The following is a 20,149-nucleotide window of genomic DNA, read 5'->3' as shown; positions in this document are numbered from 1 at the left end:
AAATGGAGAGGGTGCAGCAGTTGATAAGAGTGTGGGCATGGGAGTCAGACTGCCTGGGCTCAAATCCTGGCCCTGTTACTTACTGTGTGACCTTGGTCAAGTTACTTAGGTTATCTGTACCCTCCTCATCTGTAAAATAGGAGTAAGATTATTCTGAGGATCAAACATGATAATAGGGGACCGGTCCCGTGGCAGAGCGGTTAAGTGCGCGCACTCCGCTGCTGGCGGGCTGGCTTTGGATCCTGGGCACGCACTGACGCACCGCTTGTCAGGCCATGCTGTGGCGGCGTCCCATATAAAGTGGAGGAAGATCGGGACGGGTGTTAGCCCAGGGCCAATCTTCCTCAGCAAAAAGAGGAGGATTGGCATGGGTGTTAGCTCAGGGCTGATCTTCCTCACACACACACCAAAAAAACATGATAAAAAATGCAAAGAGCTAAGCACACAGAAACTGACTCATAAAAGGCAGCCATCAAGCCTGGCTAGTGCTATTTTTTAGATGAAGTAACTTGTCAGCTAACTGAGGGCAGAATTGGGATTGGAATCCAGATCAAGGGCTCTAAAGTGCTTGCATCTTCCTCTGGACCACCACGTCTCGGTTTCCTCATCTTAAAAATGGGGAGATAAAAACCTACCCTCCCTGGGTCATGATAAAGAAGAAATAAACTAGGGGCTGGCCCCGTGGCATAGTGGTTAAGTTGGGCGTGTTCCGCTTTGGCGGTCCGGGTTCTTGGGTTCGGATCCCAGGCGCGGACATACACCATATGTCAGACACACTATGGCGGTAACCCACATATAAAGTAGAGGAAGATTAGCACAGATGTTAGCTCAAGGCTAATCTTCCACAGCAAAAAAAAAAAAGAAGAAGAAGAAATAAACTAAAATGTGCAAAGAGCTAAGCACAATACCTAACACAGAGCTAGGGCACGGCAAATGTTAGTTTTACATTAACATCTCTCATGAGGTTCATCTAGTAGACCTGGCCAATCCTTCAGTCTGTTGAGATCTTTTTGAGACTAGATTCTGTCCATAATATTTGTTCTCCTCCCAGCTCCAGGTCAGCAGGACACTCACATAATTGTCTGGGGCACTTGACCAGCCCAGACAGTCTGGATCGCTGGGTCTGCATCATTCATACATGCCCACTTCCCCCAGACGTTTGTCAGATCCTTCGTGCAGCTCTGGAGAACAGAGGGATTGGATGGCAGGAGAGGAGGTTTCCCCCGGGGGCGGGAAGCCGGAGGAAATGTAAAGGTGGATTTGCAAGAGAGAGCCACTCTCTCTGCAGCTTGTGGCTTGAAAGAGCAGGAGAACAGGCCTGTCTTCCTTCCGTTCTGAACTCTGTAACTCAGAGCAGGCCCCAACCCAGGGCGTCTGCACTCTCGGTTTGACTGATCTCTCTGACCAGCCTATATTTCTAAGTGAAGCTTTTGCCAATTCCTTGGGCACTATCAGTTACTCCGGGCTTGTAAAAGATCTTTAACGACGGAGAAACACTTAAAGCCTTAATAATGGTCCACATCAATTGTTTCCCCTTGTCAGCAGGATTCGAGAACGGAACTTCACAAGAGATCAATGCAAGCCTCCCAGGGCCCTCCACTGAGCCTTTCTTGGAACTGTGACCTTGACGTTTATGTAGTTATTTAATATTCATCCACAGCATTCATACATTTGGCCCTTTACAGTAAATATAAGCGTGCTGGAGAAATGGCAGTTATGGATCAGGAAGTGAAAAATGTCAGGTTTGCACCGATGGGTAATTTTTCCCTCTGGAAAGATTTTGCTATGCTGAAGATACTAACAGTTCAATATATTATCGGGAGCAATATTTTCTCCTTTGAATTCAGTGTATATGCCTTAAATAAATTAAACTACATGGTCAATAGTCTCTGTCATTCGTTGCATTACAGAATATTTCTTGTGCTCTTTGCCAGAGTAGTACCATACAAATCAAGATTATTAATACTAATAGAGTCACTGCCTTTTTAGAACTGGAAGGATTTTTGGAGATCAGCATCATCCAATCCTCCCATAATTCACACGGGGAAGCTGAGATTCTGAGAGGTGACATGACTTGCCTTGGGTCTCATAACTGGCTAGTGGGATGGCCAGGATGAGAACAGAGATCTTCTGATGTCACCACAGGTTCTGTGTCATTTTTACCTGTGATAAGATAAAATTACAGCTCTCTTTTTCCTGGATACTACAGGAAAGATTCTCTTAATATAACAGACAGTATTGGTATCTGAGCCCTGGCCTCACTCTGAAGAGTTTGGCCCCTCAGTATGGCCTTCTTGGATCTATAATGGTAGATCCAGAGTTTGCCAGGATTGCCCCCAGTTCCAGAGCTTTGTCCAGGTTCCTGGCTTGTTACAATAGAGGCACAATCTACGGGAAAGCCCCCAGCTATGCCCAATGTCCTTCCCAGAGCCATCAGACCCTTCAACGACTTCCACTTTTAAAAGGGAAAAAGATTTTCCAGAATTCATATGTACTCTCCTCTGAGGTTTTACTCAAGGGTGACCCTTTCCCCTGAGTTATTAAAGTTATTAAAGTTAAGAACTAATACACTGGTTCTTAGCAAGAAGTCATGGACCAGAATCTAAATAGAGACTATATAACTAGGCTCCAGCCTCAGAAATTCTGATTTAACAGATCTGGGATGAGACCTGGGCATGTGTATTTTGGAAAAAGCATGATGGGTGATTCTGATGTTTACTCTGTTCGAGAATCACTGGACTAATGTGAATTAAATAAAAATACAATCTGGGGCCAACATAGTGAATGAAGTTTGATGCACTGATGTTAACCTGAACACGATGAAGACCAGCACTTACGCTACAGCTGATGGTATCTCCTGTCTTCCCCTAACCTGCTGTTGGATGTGAAATCCATTACCTTGTGACTGTATGCACGGATGGCTGAAAGAGAGAGAGAGGATGTAGGGGTCTGATTGCTCGATGCTCAGCGCCCCATTGAAAAATTTATGTGTCTTTTACTGCCCCCTAGTGGATATTTGAGAAACGTGACTGGAAAAGATCCCCATTCAAAATGCCAACTCTTCTTAGCGCTTAGACACTCTATTAAGATGTTAAAGGGGTCTTAAAGAGGCGTCACCACCAAGACTTCCCTCTGTAGCACTGTTAAGGTAAACTCATAGTTGGAATGAACTCATCTCTAAAATGCCAGGATTGGCCAAGGTCACACTCAGTTTTCATGCTCTCTGTCTCAAATATTTTTTAACCTAAATATATTTCAAGTGTTCTCCCTACTACACAGATTGGCCTACCTGTCAAAATTCTCTCTCAGTCTGTATAAAACTGTTAAAATTATGGGCAACATGAATACGAAATCCTCAGAATATATAGCACAAAAAAATCAATGACTTTTATATTCTTCATTGTGCTTTTTTGTATCTTCCAAACTTCCCAATAGAAAAAAATATACCAGTAGCAATAATAGGCAGCAGCAAGTGCCTCTAAATATAAAAATTTACATAAGGCATAGCTTTTGGCAAACAGATAGTTGTGCACTCATGTTCATAGCAGCATTGCTCACAATAGCCAGAAGCTGGGAGCACCCAAGTGTCCATTGACAGATGAATGGATGAACAAAATGTGGTATAGCCATACAGCGGAATATTATTCAGCCATAAAAAGGAAGGAGATTCTGACACATGCTACAACATGGATGAACCTTGAGGACATTATACTAAGTGAAATAAGCCATCACAGAAAAAGATAAATACTGTATGGTTCCATTTATATGAGGTACACAGAGTAGTCAAATTCATAAAGACAGAAAATAGAACAGAGACTGAGGGAGGGAGAAATGAAGAGTTAGTGTCTGATGGGTACAGAGTTTCAGTCAGGGAAGATGAAAAAGTTCTGGAGATGGGTGGTGGTGACGGTTGCACAACAATGTGAGTGTACTTAGTACTGCTGAATTGGACACTTAAAAATGGTTAAGAAGGTAGATTTTGTTATGCATATTTTACCACGATTATTTTTAAGTTAAAAAAATTTTTTTAATTAAAAAAAAAAGAAAAAGCTTTCAGTGAGTTAGAGTACTGAAGTGAAAAACAAAAAATCTGGATACTAGTCCCAATTAAGTCAGGTAATTTCTGACTGTGTGGCCTTGAGAAAGTCACCTACGCTCCTGGGCTTTGTGGTACTCACCCATAAAATAAAGGGGTCACGCTAAGGGCCGTGGCTGTCTCAGCTAACAAGTTCTAAACAATGATTTATCTTGATATCCCTGCAGCTGAAGGCTATGTTACAAACACGCGAGTGACATTAACCAGCGGAGAGTTCATACTGCGCGCTGTGATCAGTGCATGAGGATGATCTATAAGAGCAGGAGACCTGGACTGGAGATTTATGATGTACTTGGGGACGTCAGCTGGGCATCTGGGAGAAGCAAGCTAAAATATTTTGAGAGAGAAATTCAGCAACTGGAATACCAAGCCACAAAACATTATTAGCAGCGAGGGGCAGGGAAGAGGACAATTTCTGAAGAAATACTGTGTCTGCAGTACCCGGGAAGTCAAAGCCAGTTAGAGCAGTCCTCTGTCACTCGGGTGGCTTCCATCCAATCTTAGCAGCCCAGACCGTTGGTGGCACAGGCAGCAGATCTCAAGCAAAAACAAGCCTCTGGGTAGACAAACAGATGTCACAAAGCACAGGCTGGACGGGGTGCAGGGACCAGCCCCTCCCAGCCTCAGCGGCCGAGCCTCGCACCCAGGGCAAATGCCTACTCCCAGTGTTCAAGGCGGTTTCTGAGCTGGTGGAGAAGGAGGCAGTCAGGTTACCAAGGGCCAGACAGGAAGGGTGAAAAGGACCACTCAAGGGGCAGAGTGGGAGGTAGACAGGTGAGGCTGAGAGGAGGGACTCAGCAGGTAACATGCTGCCGCACTGGGGTTTTATGAAGGTACAGTGGGGTTTTCCGGAGGCAGGAGAGAGCAGGATATGTCTGGGGAACTGCAAGCGCCTCTGATGGCTGGAGCACAGAGAGTGGGTGGTGTGGGGCATGCACTGGAAATCTCCCCAGCGAGATCTGCAGGGCCAGGTTACAACGATAACAATAACAGTAACATCAGCACTCACCTCCTGGGCACTGTTCTAAGCGCTTTAGTATTACCTCATTTAATCCTCAACAACCCTATTTTACAGATAAGGAAATGGGGGCCCAGAGATGTTAAGTAACTTGCCAAAGGTCACACAGCCAATAGGATGTGGAGCCAGGATTTGAACACAGGCAGTCAGGTTCCAGAGCCCATGTCTAGAGTGACGAGGGATGTATGTGAGGAAGCGGAATAAAGAAGATGAAGCTTGGGTATGAGATAGGGCCTGATGGGAAAGGGCCTTGAATATCATTTTAGAGAATTTGGACAGTGTCCTGAAGTGATGGGGAGTCACTGAAGGGTTCTGAGAAGGAAACAACTTAATTAGAAATATCCCTCTAGCTGCTGTTAGAAAATGAACTGGAGAAGGTAGATGGTCAGAGGCACAGAGGAAGAGCCTGAACTGAGGCTAGCGAGAGGGGTGAGGGGTGCGGGGCAAGAAGGCAGGTTTGAGAAATATTTTGGAGGTAAAATTGACAGAGCTGGGTGACTAGTGAGGGAGACAGGAGCATGTAGGACAACTTACAAATGTCTAGGTGGATGGTGGTTATATTCACAGGGAATAAAGAAGAGGAAGACAGGTTTAGGGGAGGACGGGGGAAGAGGAGGAGTCAGACTGAGGAACCTAGAGGGCACACAGCTGGAGAGGTCCCACAGTCATCTAGAAATGTGTGTGTGGAGTTTGGGAGAGAGATCTGGGGTCATCAGGCCCCTGATGAGGGCTGACGCTTCTGCAATGGGCCAGGTTACCCAGGGAAAGTATGGAGAGGGAGAAGAGCCCACGTGGGAAGGAGAGGCCGGGGCAGGCAGAAAAGACCACAAAATGCCTTGTTTTGTACCTGATCTGTAAGCAACCGGTGGATTTTCAACGAGTGGGCGACCTGGCACCCACATCACTCTGGCACCGTGAGGAGGGCAGTTTGGAAAGAATGAGATTAGATGCAGGAAGATGCGGGGGCTCCAACACCCTGAAGGCCTGAGCTGGGGCAGTGCCGATGGGGTTGAAATGGGGAAAGGAGACAGGGAGATTCGGGGGCACCTGGTGACTGGATGGAGGTGAAGGGTGAGAGGGGGCTTCAGCAACGTGAGGGGATGGTGCTACGTACAGACTTAGGGAATACAGGAGGAGGAGCAGGTCTGGGGTGGGGAGCAGGAGATGAGGAGCTCACTTCGTAGAATGACTATTAATTGAGCACCGCTGGCCACAGAGCCCATGCAGGACTTCATCACCTCATTCCTCAGCCCCTTCCTATTCATCGGAGCCGGGCCATGTTGTCCAACATCTCATGCAGATGATTAACTTTGATACATTAACTCTCCCCGAATTAGGAAAAATAAGAACTGCTGTCTGGCAGAGGTGAGACTCAGATTTTAAACCCAGATGTGGAATATCTTGAACTGGAGGAAGGGTACCAAAGAAACCTCTCAGCCCAATGGTTAGTGGGGGAGCCACTAGCCCCGCAGAGAGTTGCAGTACCGGCCACTGCAAGGTCAAACATTCTCACCACTCCTAGGCTTTTAAGAAAACCCAAGTGGCAAAACACACACACACACACACACACACACATACACACACACACACAATCCTGTCTGTTTTTATCACTGATGAGTATCCTAGATTTCCTTGAACAATTTAAAAGAAATAACATTAATTACTCCCAAGGAATTGAAGCTGACCACTCATGTGCAACTCCTTGGCATGGCCTCCTGGGCAGGCTCCTCTACATACCTCCACAGCCTCAGTTCCTGCCCCTTCCCGCCCCTCACTCCCCTCCTTCCCCTCCTGTCGCTCTTTCATGCCTCTCTGCCTTTGCACAAGCTTCCCCCTAGCCTCCATCAGCCTCTCTCCCACTTCTTTGCCTGCAAAACTCCTGCTCATCACCTAAGACCCAGCTCAAAGCTTCCCTCTGAGAATCCTTTCCTGGCCTACAACCCTCCAAGCAGTGTGGCCACTCTGGTCCTCTGTGCTCCCATGGCTCCGCTCCCATCTAAGCCTTCTACAGCTCGTCTCTATCACACTGTAATATAACTACATATGTGTCTAAGTTCAGAGCTACATTGTGTTATAGCTACATAGTTAAGTATATTATGAAAGCTGAGAACATGGACGCTGCAGCTAGATTGCCTCCAGTGCTGTTTCCAGCCTGGTCCTGCTGCCACTCGGTAGCTGTGTGACCCTCGACAATTTTCCTACCTCTCTGTGCCTCAGTTTGCACATCTGGAAAACGGAAGTACTAGCAATGCCTCTGCCATAGGGTTGTTGTGAGGATTACAAAAGTTAAAGAATGTGAAGTGCTGGGGTTATCGTATGGTGGGTTATTATTATTATCCATTGTTATGATGTCTCTCCCATTTGACTACATGCTCATGGAGAATGAGGACCACGCCTTGTTTTACTCACTATTCCCAGTACATAGCAGAGTGGGTACTCAATAAATATTTTCAGAAATGAAATTATTAGGAAGATTGATTGCTATGGCATTTATGAACCCCAGAAACATTAGTTAATAGATATCCAGTTGACAGATTGCCAGATAAACCAACTTCTCCTATGGAAACAAAATTATTTTAATGAGTAAGAAAGAGGAAAGGGAAACCACCATTTGTGGAAAGCGTATTCTGTGCTATGTGCTTTCAGCCATGATCTAGTGAATCCTCACAACGACCCTGCAAGGAAATAGAGGCTCAGAGAGGTGGAGTCTCAGGGCCAAGGTCACACAGCTAACAAGCAGTAAAATTATAATTTGAAATCAAGTTTCAATGATCAGATCAAATGATCAGATTCAAAAGTCGGTGATCTTTCCATGACAACTAGGTTCTTTGGGAAAACTCAAAGCAGTTGACATGTAGGAACTTTTTTGTTTTTAATTATTTTATTGGCTTATAACATTGTGTAAATTTCAGGTGTACATTATTATATTTCAGTTCTGTATAGACTGCATCATGTTCACCACCAATAGTCTAGTTTTTATCTGTCACCATACATATATGCCCCTTCACCCCTTTCACCTTCCCCCCACCCCCTACCCCTCAGGTAACCACCGACACATAGATAAGGAGAACAGGAACTTTTGTTTAATAGGTGAAGGAAGGAAGGAGATGGTTGTGGGAAAACATAGTTATAGCCGAGCTGACAGACTCATCTTGCCTCATCCGAGGCCAGCAGTGTAGGAAGCAGGATTCTACACAGCCACAGAGCTGCCTTGTGTCTTCACATCCAGCCCCGCCAGGCCAGGAAGGAATTACCACACACACAGACACATGCACACACACACACACATATTTTATAAAAGAGAAACTGGAGATTTGCCCAAGGCCACACAGCTAGCGGCAGAGCCAGAGCTAAAACATAAAATCCCCAGATTTCCAACCCGAAGTTCTTTCTGCCATAATTGATTCTGGCATCTGAAGAGTTCTTTCACAAGAGACTTTGGAAATAAGTACACTCTGCTTGTTCTGAATAATGACGACACATGTGTTTGATTTTATAATAAATGTTAATGCTTTTCAGAACTACCACCATATTTAATCTTCAAGTCTCCATTCCAGGGAGAATGAGGAAGTTGAGGCCCAGAGAGTCAAGTAACAAGCCTGCAGTCGCCCGGCTAGGAGGTGGAACTCCAGCAGCAGTCCTGGGCCCAAGCTGCCCTGTCTTTCTAAGATGCTCTCAAATTTACCTGGGAGGTGGACACAGCGTCACCCAGGCTGCTCCAGGAGGCTGGCGCTTCTGATCCTGAAAACCGAGAGGCAGGAGAAGCCTCTCCGCCTGCTTTACCCCAGATCCAGCCTGTTGTCAATGCAATTTAGTGGATTCCACTTTTAGTGAACAGCAAACTCATGTGGGCCATAATCTATCCATCATTAGTGAGCAATCAGAAAAGCCACTCTAGAACACACCCGGGACTATAAAACCTCTTCAGTAGGAAGGAACCAGTCATTCCGTGAGACTGTCCATTTTCCTGTCAGGTCTTCTCTCAGCACTGACCCCTTATTGCTGGAGCGGAGTGAGGGGAGCAAGGGTGCGAGGAGAGCTGGCTCACCAGCCAGGCCAGGCAGCCCTACCTCCCCACCCTCTCCCATCTCTCCCTAGTTCCCCTAACACGGGGGCTCTCCCAGGCTTACTGGGCCTGAAGCTATATCCTAAGGGCCTTGGGGGATCCCTGAGCACAGGGGGCCCTTCGGGCTGCAGCCTCCCTTTACCACCACCAGGTCCATGTGTCTGAGTGTCCATGGGGAGCAGCAGAGAACAGGGCATGGGCTGTGGAGTCAGACAGACCTGGGTTCAAACCTCACTCAGCCACTTCCTAGCTATATGACCTTGGCCAAGCTACTTCACCTGTGTGCATTCAGTGTCCTCACCTGTGGAACAGGAAGACTAGCGCCTAGTTTGTACAGCTGCTGCGAGGATTAAATAATATCTTGCATTTGTACTTAACATGGTACCGTTTTTTATTATTTCACTTTACTTCATGTTTTATTATTCTGCCCTGGTTTCTTGATCATCCTCCAGATTTTCCTACTGAGGCTCAGCTCAACCTACTTGGCTGGAGTCTGAACGCCCGCCTACACTGTCCTATAGCGCTCCCCTCTGTGAGGAGGCCTGTCTCCCGATCCTCTGCTGTTTCCTGGTCCCCTCAGATGGCAGCCTCACTTTCCCTCCTCCTCTGGGCCACCCAGCAGGGTGCACCCACAGCCTGGTTTGTCCCCCTGCCTCAGAGGTCTCACTCCTCCTTTCTTCTTCCCACGGTCTCCTCCTGAGAGCCCAGCAGGCATCAGAGCCATCCCGTCCAGAACACAGCCCTCGATTGCTGACGAAGCTCCCCGTCCAGCTAAAATCATTTTTCCCAATCCTGAGGGTTTCCTGCTAACGAACTGGCTAAATAATCTTTAGCTCACCTCAAAATGTACACGACTACGTTGTAATCAGAAGCGCTTCAGATCACTGGCCCTGGCTTTTCCTCCTTCCCAACACCACAGTCCTCATATGGCTCTTACATTCTCGCCAGACTTTACACGTCAAACTTTTAAAAAATGCAAGAACATCAACGTCATATTTTGCAACACTCCAAGCGTCCTCCCTCCCGATGTTCTTTGGGCTAAAATAGCACCACGAATTGGCCAATGTATATGCATGCTATCTAATCCTCCAAGAGGTATAATAGTATTTTCATTTTTATTCTTTGTAACTAGAGGTTTTTCCCCATACTCCAAGACTCTATGAAAAAGAGGCTGAGTTAACGCGACTGCTAACTCCTTGAAGGCAGGGAAAATAACTCCTGTATCTCTAGATTCCTCCGCCCAACTGTCCCCACTAGCATGGAACCTTGCTTGGAGTGGGACTTGGCAAATGCCGGTTGGAACCCAACCTGCTGTCTCACTTTGTTCGATGTTGTTAACATTTTATCCGGGATCACAGGTAACATTACTTCCAATGCTGATCCTAGGTGATTTCAACCACTCCCAAGACCTCAGCTAAAGTTCATCCTGAGTGCGCTGACTCCCCATTCTCTGTCGCTGGCACACACTTCTCTCTTGGGCTCCAGACTCACATAATTAGACATCTCCATAGGCAGCATAAATTCGACTCGGCCAAAACTAAATCCATTGTCTCTTTCCTCATCCACTCCTTCTGTGTTCCCTATATCAGGAAATAGGACCACCACAGGCCCATGTCCCCAGGCCCAAAATCTGCGAGTCACCCTGGCTTCTACCTTCTCTCGCATCACCCACCCCATCCAGTCACCAAATTCTGACATTTCTCCTTCTTAACACATCCTATTGTCCTCTTCTTGTCTCAGCATCTCCTACCTCTATTACTGCAATAGCTTCCTAAGTGATTTGAAGGCTCTGTGCCGGCTATGTCCCATATGTTATTTTTAATCCTTACAAGCAACCCTATGAGGTAGGCATTAAAGAGTGAGCCATGTGAAATTGCTTTTTTGATAGGTCAAAAACAGCCATATAGATATTGACAATTTCATATGGTTTCAACCTAATACTATTATCACACCCCTCCCCCCCATCACAGGTGAGGCAACTGAGCCTTAAAGGATAAGTTCTTTCCTCAAGCTCAGTCTGTACACCAGGGGACCAGGATCTGAGCCCAGGTGTACGTTCAAATTCCCAAAGGCCATACTTTTTCTGCTAAATCATATCATCTTTCAAGGTTCATATGCTGGTTCCTAGAGGAAGGCTCACAGCTTAATACCTTAAAATGTAATTAATAATAATATGCAATAATAACTGCTATTTATGAGCACATTCTATCCGCCTTATATTCGTTATTTTACATAATCCCTATAGCCATGCCATGAGAAATCCACTGATATTGTTTTTTCTTCTTTGGTTTAAAAAATATTTTTTTGTTTTGTTCTTTAGTATCCTTTGTGTATATGTGTGATATTGTTTTTAGTAATGTTATAAACTTGCCGCCCTGAGTACCAGGGGCGTGGCCTGTCGCTGGGTCTGCCTGGCTCAAGGTCACCAGGCAGGCATGGACACCGTGCAGTGCTGGTGGCGCTGGTGAGCGTCTGACCTCTACCAGAGAAGCACTGGCTGGAAACTGACAAACCACGAAACCAATCCACTCTGAGAACCAGGCCGGGCAGCCAAGTGCCAGCCCAGGAACCAGACCGTCGTTAGCCTCATCATTTACGCCAGGAGAGTGAGAACAGGATCTCCTGCAAGGCTGGATTTCAACCACTGGTTTAAATTTCAAGGAGAAGCAAGAAGGTGTTGACATGTAAGGAATTACTTTTACATGCCTTTGATCACCGTGAAGCTCCGTGGTGTTCTAAATGAGCGTGCTGGTTGGAAGCCAAACTGGGCTGAGTTTTACAAAGGAACTCCCACTGTGCCACTGAAGGCTGGCTCTATAAGCCACTTTTCCTTAAATAAACACTGTTTCCCTCCCCCCTTTATTTCAATGGCAGCAGGTGGCCAGTGGACAAAACCTTTGGCTAAGCTCTCAGATGGGCTCACCAGAGATGTTACCCAGTGCCCCCTTCTGACCTCTGACCAGTCACTTAACTTTGGTGGTCACCTGAAGGAAATTTGCCTGCTTCCTCAATAAATCAGAGAAGGGCAGTGGAGGCCATCTGTCTGTGTGGGAACAGGCTCGCCTGACTGTTCCCCCAAATCCACTTCCGTTTGGGGATATCTCACCACTGTCCCCACCACAATGGACTTAGGACAGAAGGGGAGTCTGACCCCTTTAATGCTCTGAACCAAGCACAGGCTCCAACTCTTTCCTTAGTTCTCCATGGCCCAGATGCAACCAAGCTTTAGAAGACTTTATTAATAACTCAAGGAGAGCAGAGGGGAAATAAATACAGAGATGAGCATGCAACCAGATAATTCTGTTTATAGATACTCTCATCTCAGCATGACAGGGTTCTGAAGTGTGCCCTTGGATGGCAGAAGACAGTGTCTTCCCATGCCCTAGGAGCACATCTAGATTCCCCGGGGCTTGGCTAAGAGATCCCCTGCCCAGCTGTAGATGCCCTGACACTGACATTGGAAAGTCCACCCTCTCCAGGGGAGACCCCATCTGTGACCTATGAAGACAGGACAGGACAGCTATGCTACAGCCTCCACAGGGCAGCCTGTCAGGATACAATCCCATAAACTAAACAGCCACAGAGAGCTATGTGCAAGAAATCGTAGGGTATTTCTTACACTACAGCATCAATATCTTTATCCATCTAATGGTGATTAAAATAAACCTCTCTGGTCCAGCATTTCCCAGACTTGCATGACCAGGGAACACTTAAAATTGTAATGTACTTGAAGAACACCAACAGGAGCTCACATATATTCAGATTAATAATGTGGACCGCTTATAATCTCAATATATAAGACATGGTGATATGGTGATATTAGTCAGTGGTGACATTAGTCAATATGTATTATAACATAACATTAAATATACAACAATTAATCTGAGACACCATTTACTTTTTTGCCTTCAACTTGAATTCAAATGGGATGGACTCCTTGTTAGTGCTTTGCCTGTATAATTTTTTTTTTTTTTTTTTGGTGAGGAAGATTGTCCCTAAGCTAACATCTGTTGCCAATCTTCCTCTTTTTGCCTGAGGAAGACTGTCCCTGAGCTAACATCTGTGCCAATCTTCCTCTATTTTGTATGTGGGATGCTACCACTGTGTGGCTTGATGAACAGGGGGTAGGTCCGTACCCGGGATCCAAACCAGCGAACCGCGGGCCGCTGAAGCAGAGTGTGCAAACTTAACCACTATGCCACCAGGCCGGCCCCTGCCCATATAATTTTTACAGGATCCCATGGTTATCTAAGGAAGGGCAGATCCAAGAGCAGCAGAGAACATCTGAGTGATTTTTACTCTGATAAATCACTTTATTCTGAGCTTTAAGCCCTTTCCAAATATCTAGAAGTTGCTTCAACATGTCACACTGGAGGAAGGAAAAGAGCAAGAGGAAGAAACGACCATTCATTGAGCATCACAGCGCCGGGGGCTTTCCAGCATTCTTATTTAATACTCTGTCTTGCGTACACCTGCCAACAGCCCCATGAGGCAGAGTCCTTATTCAAGTTCTATAGAGGAGGTAACAGGGCTCAGAGTGAAGGAATAATGCAAAGCACACACGTAGCAGGGGACGGTGTCTACACAGGTGTGGCCAGCCCCAGAACCCAAGCCCTTTCCACTATACCACACTGGAAAAGAAAGTGGGGACTGAGCCTCAGCCTGTGTGTCCACACCTGTGTGGTATTTGCCTTCCCACTACGCTGAGAGCTCCATGAGGACAAGAACTACGTCAGGCTTGTTCGTCACAGTAATCTCAGCGCCAAGTACAGTGCCAGAGACAGGAGCAAAGAAGGCTCAGGAGACTTGGATGCCATTTTGAAATTCCTAAAGAGTCGTCATAGGGTCTACAGAGAACATACATGTCCCACGGACCAAGAGGGCCAAACCACCTCTGGTGGGGGCGGGCAAGGGAGGATGACATACAGTGAGAAAGGCCTCAATTGAGGAATATTTTAAAATTTAGAACAGTCCCATGGTGGAATGAACTGCCTAGAAAAATATTAAATTGCCCCTTTCTGAAGATGCCTGGTCACCCGTCCAGGTATGGAGGGGATTCACCCAGAAAGAGTGGATGTTCTTTAAGGTCCTTTCCAATCCCTAAGATTTGTTTATTCTTTGGTACCAACTTCTTCAACTCTAGGCCTAATTAGTCTCTCTGACTCGCTGTGTGACTTGGCCAAGTCTCTTTCCCTCTCTGGGTCTCAGTTTCCTCATCTGTACAAGGGAGGTATTTGTCTGCTTAGGGCTTCCAGGATCTTTTCTATATGCTCTCTGGAGAACACGGGTTATGACAAGAGTGCCTGCAGAATGGTGCTGTGTTCTGAGAGGTTGCAAACCCTCCTCCTTCATGTGGACACCCTCCCTGTGTGCAAGCTCTGGCCACAGAAGGCAGTGACCTAAGGCTGCTTCCCCACCCAGGGAGACAGAGCAGAGTCATCTTCACTCTGAAAATAAAGTGAGAATCAGGGAAACCTGTAATGTCAGACATAATTCTGGAAAGTGTTCAAATTAAACACCTTCAAACAGTATAACAGTATTTGTGTTTCTTTAGGAGGAGAGATGGAAATGCTTCTGCTCCGTAGAGACGGACCAGTGGTTCTCAGTGAGGCTGGTACTGCCACCTAGGGAGGGTTTGGGAAATTTCTAGGAGTGTTTTTGCTTGTCACAGTAAATGGAGAGTATTAGTGGCATTTGGTGGGCAGGAGCCTGAGTGCCAGACCGCCTGTGAGGCACTGGGCAGTCCTGCCACACCTTCGTGAAATGAAAGACCTATTTGTAAATAAACATGGAGATAGCCTAGAACCCAGCTCCATGTCACATATATACACAAAAAGAATTTTCTACATGATCTAAATGGAGCATCACAATTTTCCAGGAATGCAACAATCATGTAAATAGAAAATTATACTTTGCCCTTTTTTCCTGGAACTTTATCAAGAATTGTTCAATACTTTAGAAGTGTCACATCACTGAGGGCATGGTGGCTTATGGTATCTGAGTCACCCATATAACATGCAGTGATTACATAGGGAAAATAATTTGAACTATAAAGAAATACGGTATATGTGTATATAAATATACATATATATATAATAGAGAGAGAGACTATAATGTTGAATCAAATTGTCTTCCTTTTCTTATATCCAAACTTATTCATTATAGGTAGGTGCAAACATGTGACCACTTCACTATGTCTTCTAGTGTAAAACTGCCAAACCTTTACTTATTGAAATGTATAGCATTTTGCTATAAAGACCTTTTCCTTATTTTCTCTTTTAGAGAACATTTAGGGTGGGGTTTTGTTTGTTTTTTTTACGATGTGTGTAGGTTGATTATATTTCATTTCAGGATGGTAAAGAGAATGTCACAAAATATTTTTTATACAAGGGAGAGGGCATTGGAATGATACCTCTGGAGCAATGAGTACACTTAGCACCCACAAAAAGAAACTAGGGCTTCTTGGAGACTTGGCTGGTTCCCACGTTGGGGCAGGGAAAATATAAGAAAAGCCTGGAACATCTTGTGACGAAAGAAAGAGAGGGCTCAAAGAGCAAGAGGAATTGTTTGAAGGACACAGGGCTCCACTGACCAAGTCCTGGATGATTTGAGCATCAAAATAAATAATTATATTGAAGGATTATAACTCGTTGAATAAAATAGGAATCCACAAGTCCACATTAATACACATACATACATACATACATGAGAAGGCAAAGTTCTTCCTTGCGGTAGAAACTCAACTAACACATGTAAAAGGAATGATGAAGCTAGATAATCACCATTTGGCAACCATGACAATAATAAGTGATTCAGGCAAGAATGATTAAGAAAGGTTAGAAATAGAGAATGAAAGTTTGAAGAGTAACAGGATATTGTGTAGTCTTAAAGTATCTTCCCACAAGATATTTAGTCATTAGAAAAGGGAAAATAGTAACTTTTCAGTGGAAATCTGGCAGACACCACCTTAACCAAATGATTCAAGTTAACCTCACCAGTAATAAGACACATTGACATCATGTGCCCCCAGAGATGATACCCCTGAGAAAAATACTACATTGCTTCTGTGCCATTCCTTCCAAAAATGCATATCCTGAATCTAATAATGAGGAAACCCCAGACAAACCCAAATTGAGAAGCAGTCTGCTAAATAACTAGCCTGTACTCATCACAAATACCAATGTCATGAAACACAAAGACTAAGAAATCCTTCCAGCTTAAACGAGACTAAAGAGACACAACAACTGAATGCAGTGCATGATCCAGGACTTTCTTTTACTAGACATCATTGGGACAATTGTCAAAAATCTGAATATGATTAGATTAGATAGTAGTATTGTATCAATGGTATTTTGACAATTACATTGTAGTTATGAAAGGAAATGGTCTTTTATTTAGGAAACACACACAGAAGTGTTTAGGACTAAAAGGGTATCACTTATGCAACTTACTCTCAAAAAGGAGAGAGTGAGTGAGTGAGAAAACAAATGTGGTAAAATGTCAACATTTGGGGTTATCTGAGTGAAGGATGTATAGAAATTCTTTGTATTAGTCTTATAATTTTTAAGGAAGTCTGAAATTATATCAAAATAAAAAGTTAAATGAAAATGGAAGGGAGCCATTAGGTCCAAAAGGATAGAGAAGCACTGTTATTGGATCTTTTCCAGCCAAACAAATCCTTTTATCCGACCCTTCTAACTCTTGTAGAAAACGTATAGGGTTAATTTCAGAAGGAGGGTGGGAGAAGGGGGTTTGTGTTTGGGTGAGAGGAAAGGACAAGAGAATCATTTCATTAATGAGGACAGAGAATTCGATGACAACATCTTTCTAAATCCGAATCTCGACTTCACTCCGCCTTTCATTAGAACTCCTCCAAGAAGCAATTACACAGCACAGAAGTTGAACGAGAAGCGGAGTGAGAGCGATTTCTCCATTTCCTTGGAGATGAGGCAAGAAGATACAGGCAGAGCAATTTTCATAATTTCCCTTTGAAACAGGCACTGAAGTCAAGATGGGCTCCACCATTTTCTTGCAGAAAATGAGACATCTCAAGTGACTAACGTGACATCACTAAAAACTTCTGCAGAATGAAATGAAAGGGCAAAAATTGAAGAGGGAAAGATGACCTTTTACTCACTTTGGGAAGCAGGGTTTTTTTGACCTTTAAAATAGTCTCCCGGAAAAATGCTTACCTCTTTCCCTTCTTCTTTTTAAAAGCTTGCCATTAGAGGAAAAAAAGCATGTTATAGCAGCAGCCCTCTACTGATTATATTCGTCTCAAAAGTCCACATAATAAATCAGTAGCAAGATTATAATAGTTGTGATTTAAAACACTAAATGTATTTGGGGCCAAGTTGAAGTTTAGAAAATTAAACAGTAGAGCATCTACTCTTAAAAAGTATTACTGTACAGGGCTGTCTCTGGGGGAAAAAAATCTAAGGGGAAAAAAAAAGTTAAGCCAAGCTGGGATGATGTTCAGTCAAAGAGAAGTCTTAGCTCTTTTCCTCTCCTAAATGATATATCATAAAATAATGAGATAGTCTCAAGATTAGATTTATATTAAAAATTAAAATAAGTCCAATTCCACATTTCCAATAAGCCAGAAACACCCAGAACGCTTTGTCTAAGATTCTTAGCTCCAGCCTAAATTTCCATCTAAGACTGAAAAACCTCTTTCAATATTCATTCATTTCACACAAATACCTGAGGGTCCCCTTTGTGCTGGGCACTGGGGAGATGGAGGTGAATCTGACTAGGTTCCAGCTCCCTGGGGCCCCCATCTAGCAGGGACAGCAGATAAGTTATGTCCACTCACTGAGGGGATGCAGTGTGATTCTCATAGCATCCCTATGGTGCTCCAGATGAGGAAACCGAGGCTCAAAGGAATTAAGTAACTTATGCAAGGTACACACTCAGAAAGTGATGAAGGAAGGATTTTAACCTACATCTATACTGAACCCAAACCCTTGCCTCACTATCCCTCAACCAGAAACACTGAAAAAACAATACTGTGTTTTGGGGTCCTATAATTGAGGGGGAGTACTGAATGGAATTGGGGCCCAGAGAGGCGTCCATGGGTCAGGGCAGCAGGAGAGTGGGAGGTGGAGTGCAAGAGCGGGTGTCAGAAAAGGCCCTCATGGATTTGGTGACATCAACTCTGACACAGGGAAACTTAGTGTTTGTCAAGTGGACAAGCACAGGAAGGGTGTCCCCAGCAAAAGAAACAGCCAAGAGTTTCGAGAATCTGGGCAGATGTGGATCTTTCTGAATGGGCTTTAGAGGGAACCAACAGGAAGGCTGTCTTGGCTTAGCCAATATTTGCTAGTCTCAGCCAACCACGCCACAGGACTACTCGGGAAGGAATGTGCAAACACAGCTTCAGTCACCCTCCCAGGAGGGGATGAGGCCGAGGTGAGGAGACTGTCATTGCCCCAGTGCCTGTGCTGGCCAGCCCCACAGTGCTGTTCCAGATGCAGCTGTATCACAGCCTTCATTGTCAGCGCTTCACTAAGCCCCGGGCTACACTGACCCGGCATTAGCAAGAAGATGATTGATTACATAAGGCCCTTTGTGCTCCAGCTGAAACCTTGGCAGCAGAAATTTGTGTAGGATTTTAACTCCAGCTAGGAGTTTTATGGGAGCCCAGGAAAGCCAAACTCACAGAATCACAAAAGAGTAGAATTGGAAGGGACCTTAGTGATGCTCTACAATCTTCTCCTTTTGCAGAGGAAGCACTAAAAGCTTGGGAGAGGGGAGAGATGACTTGGCCAGGGTCCAACAGCCAGTTAAGAGGTGGTGCCAGGATACGACACCAAAAGCACAAGCAACAAAAGCAAGAATCAACAAGTAGGACTACATCAAACTAAAAAGCTTCTGCACAGCAAAAGAAAGAGCCAACAAAATGAAGAGGCAATCTACGGATGGGGTGAAAATACTTGCAAACCATATATCAGATAAGGGGTTAATATCCAATTTATATAAGGAACTCATACAACTCAATAGCAAAAAACGCAAATAATCCGATTGGAAAATGGGCAGAGGACGCAAACAGACATTTTTTCCAAAGAAGACATACAAATGGCCAACGGGAACATGAAAAGATGCGAATCAAAACCACAATGAGATACCACCTGCCACCTATTGGTGAGAATGTAAATTGGTACAGCCACTATGGAAAACAGTATAGAAGTTCCTCAGAAAAATTAAAAATAGAACTACCGGTTGCATAGTGGTTAAGTTCACGTGCTCTGCTTTGGCGGCCCAGGGTTCCCAGGTTCGGATCCTGGGCGCAGACCTACACGCCACTCATCAAGCCATGCTGTGGCGGCATCCCATAGGCAAAATAGAGGAAGATGGGCACAGATGTTAGCTCAGGGCTAATCTTCCTCAGCAAAAAGAAGAAGATTGGCAACGGATGTTAGCTCAGGGCCAATCTTCCTCATAAAAAAAAAAAATAGAACTACCATATGATCCAACAATCCCACTTCTGGGTATATATCCAAAGGAAATGAAATCACTATCTCTATGAGATATCCCATGTTTATTGCAGCATTATTCACAATAACCAACACATGGAAACAACCCTAGCGTCCATCAACGGATGAATGGATAAAGAAAATGTGGTCTATATATGCAATAGAATATTATTCAGCCTTAAAAAAGAAGGAAATTCTGCCATTTGTGACAACATGGATGGACCTTAAGGGCATTATGCTGAGTGAAATAAGCCAGAGCAAGTCAAATACTGTATGATCTCACTTACATGTTCTAAAAAAATGTTCTAAAAAAAAGCTGAACTCATAGAAACAGAGAGTAGATTGGTGGTTGCCAGGGGTTGGGGGTGGGGGAAATGGGGAGATGATGGTCAAAGAGTACAAACTTCCAGTTAAAAGAGGAGTAAGTTCTGGGGATCTAATATACAGCATGGTGACTACAGTTAACAATACTGTATTATATACTTGAACGTTGC

The 20,149-nt window shown here is 44.7% G+C and overlaps 1 protein-coding gene across 1 annotated transcript in view; it reads right to left on the bottom strand.

The window, feature by feature from the left end:
* The window catches only part of TTLL11 (tubulin tyrosine ligase like 11), a 235,594-nt gene that overhangs the window by 141,432 nt on the left and 74,013 nt on the right, over window positions 1-20,149 (bottom strand). The gene's annotated exons all lie outside the window — the stretch shown is intronic.

The sequence above is a fragment of the Ceratotherium simum genome, chromosome 29 (genome assembly GCF_057802395.1).
Source record: "Ceratotherium simum simum isolate JZ-2026a chromosome 29, ASM5780239v1, whole genome shotgun sequence".
NCBI lineage: Eukaryota > Metazoa > Chordata > Mammalia > Perissodactyla > Rhinocerotidae > Ceratotherium > Ceratotherium simum.
This window is presented reverse-complemented; position numbering and strand designations above follow the sequence as displayed.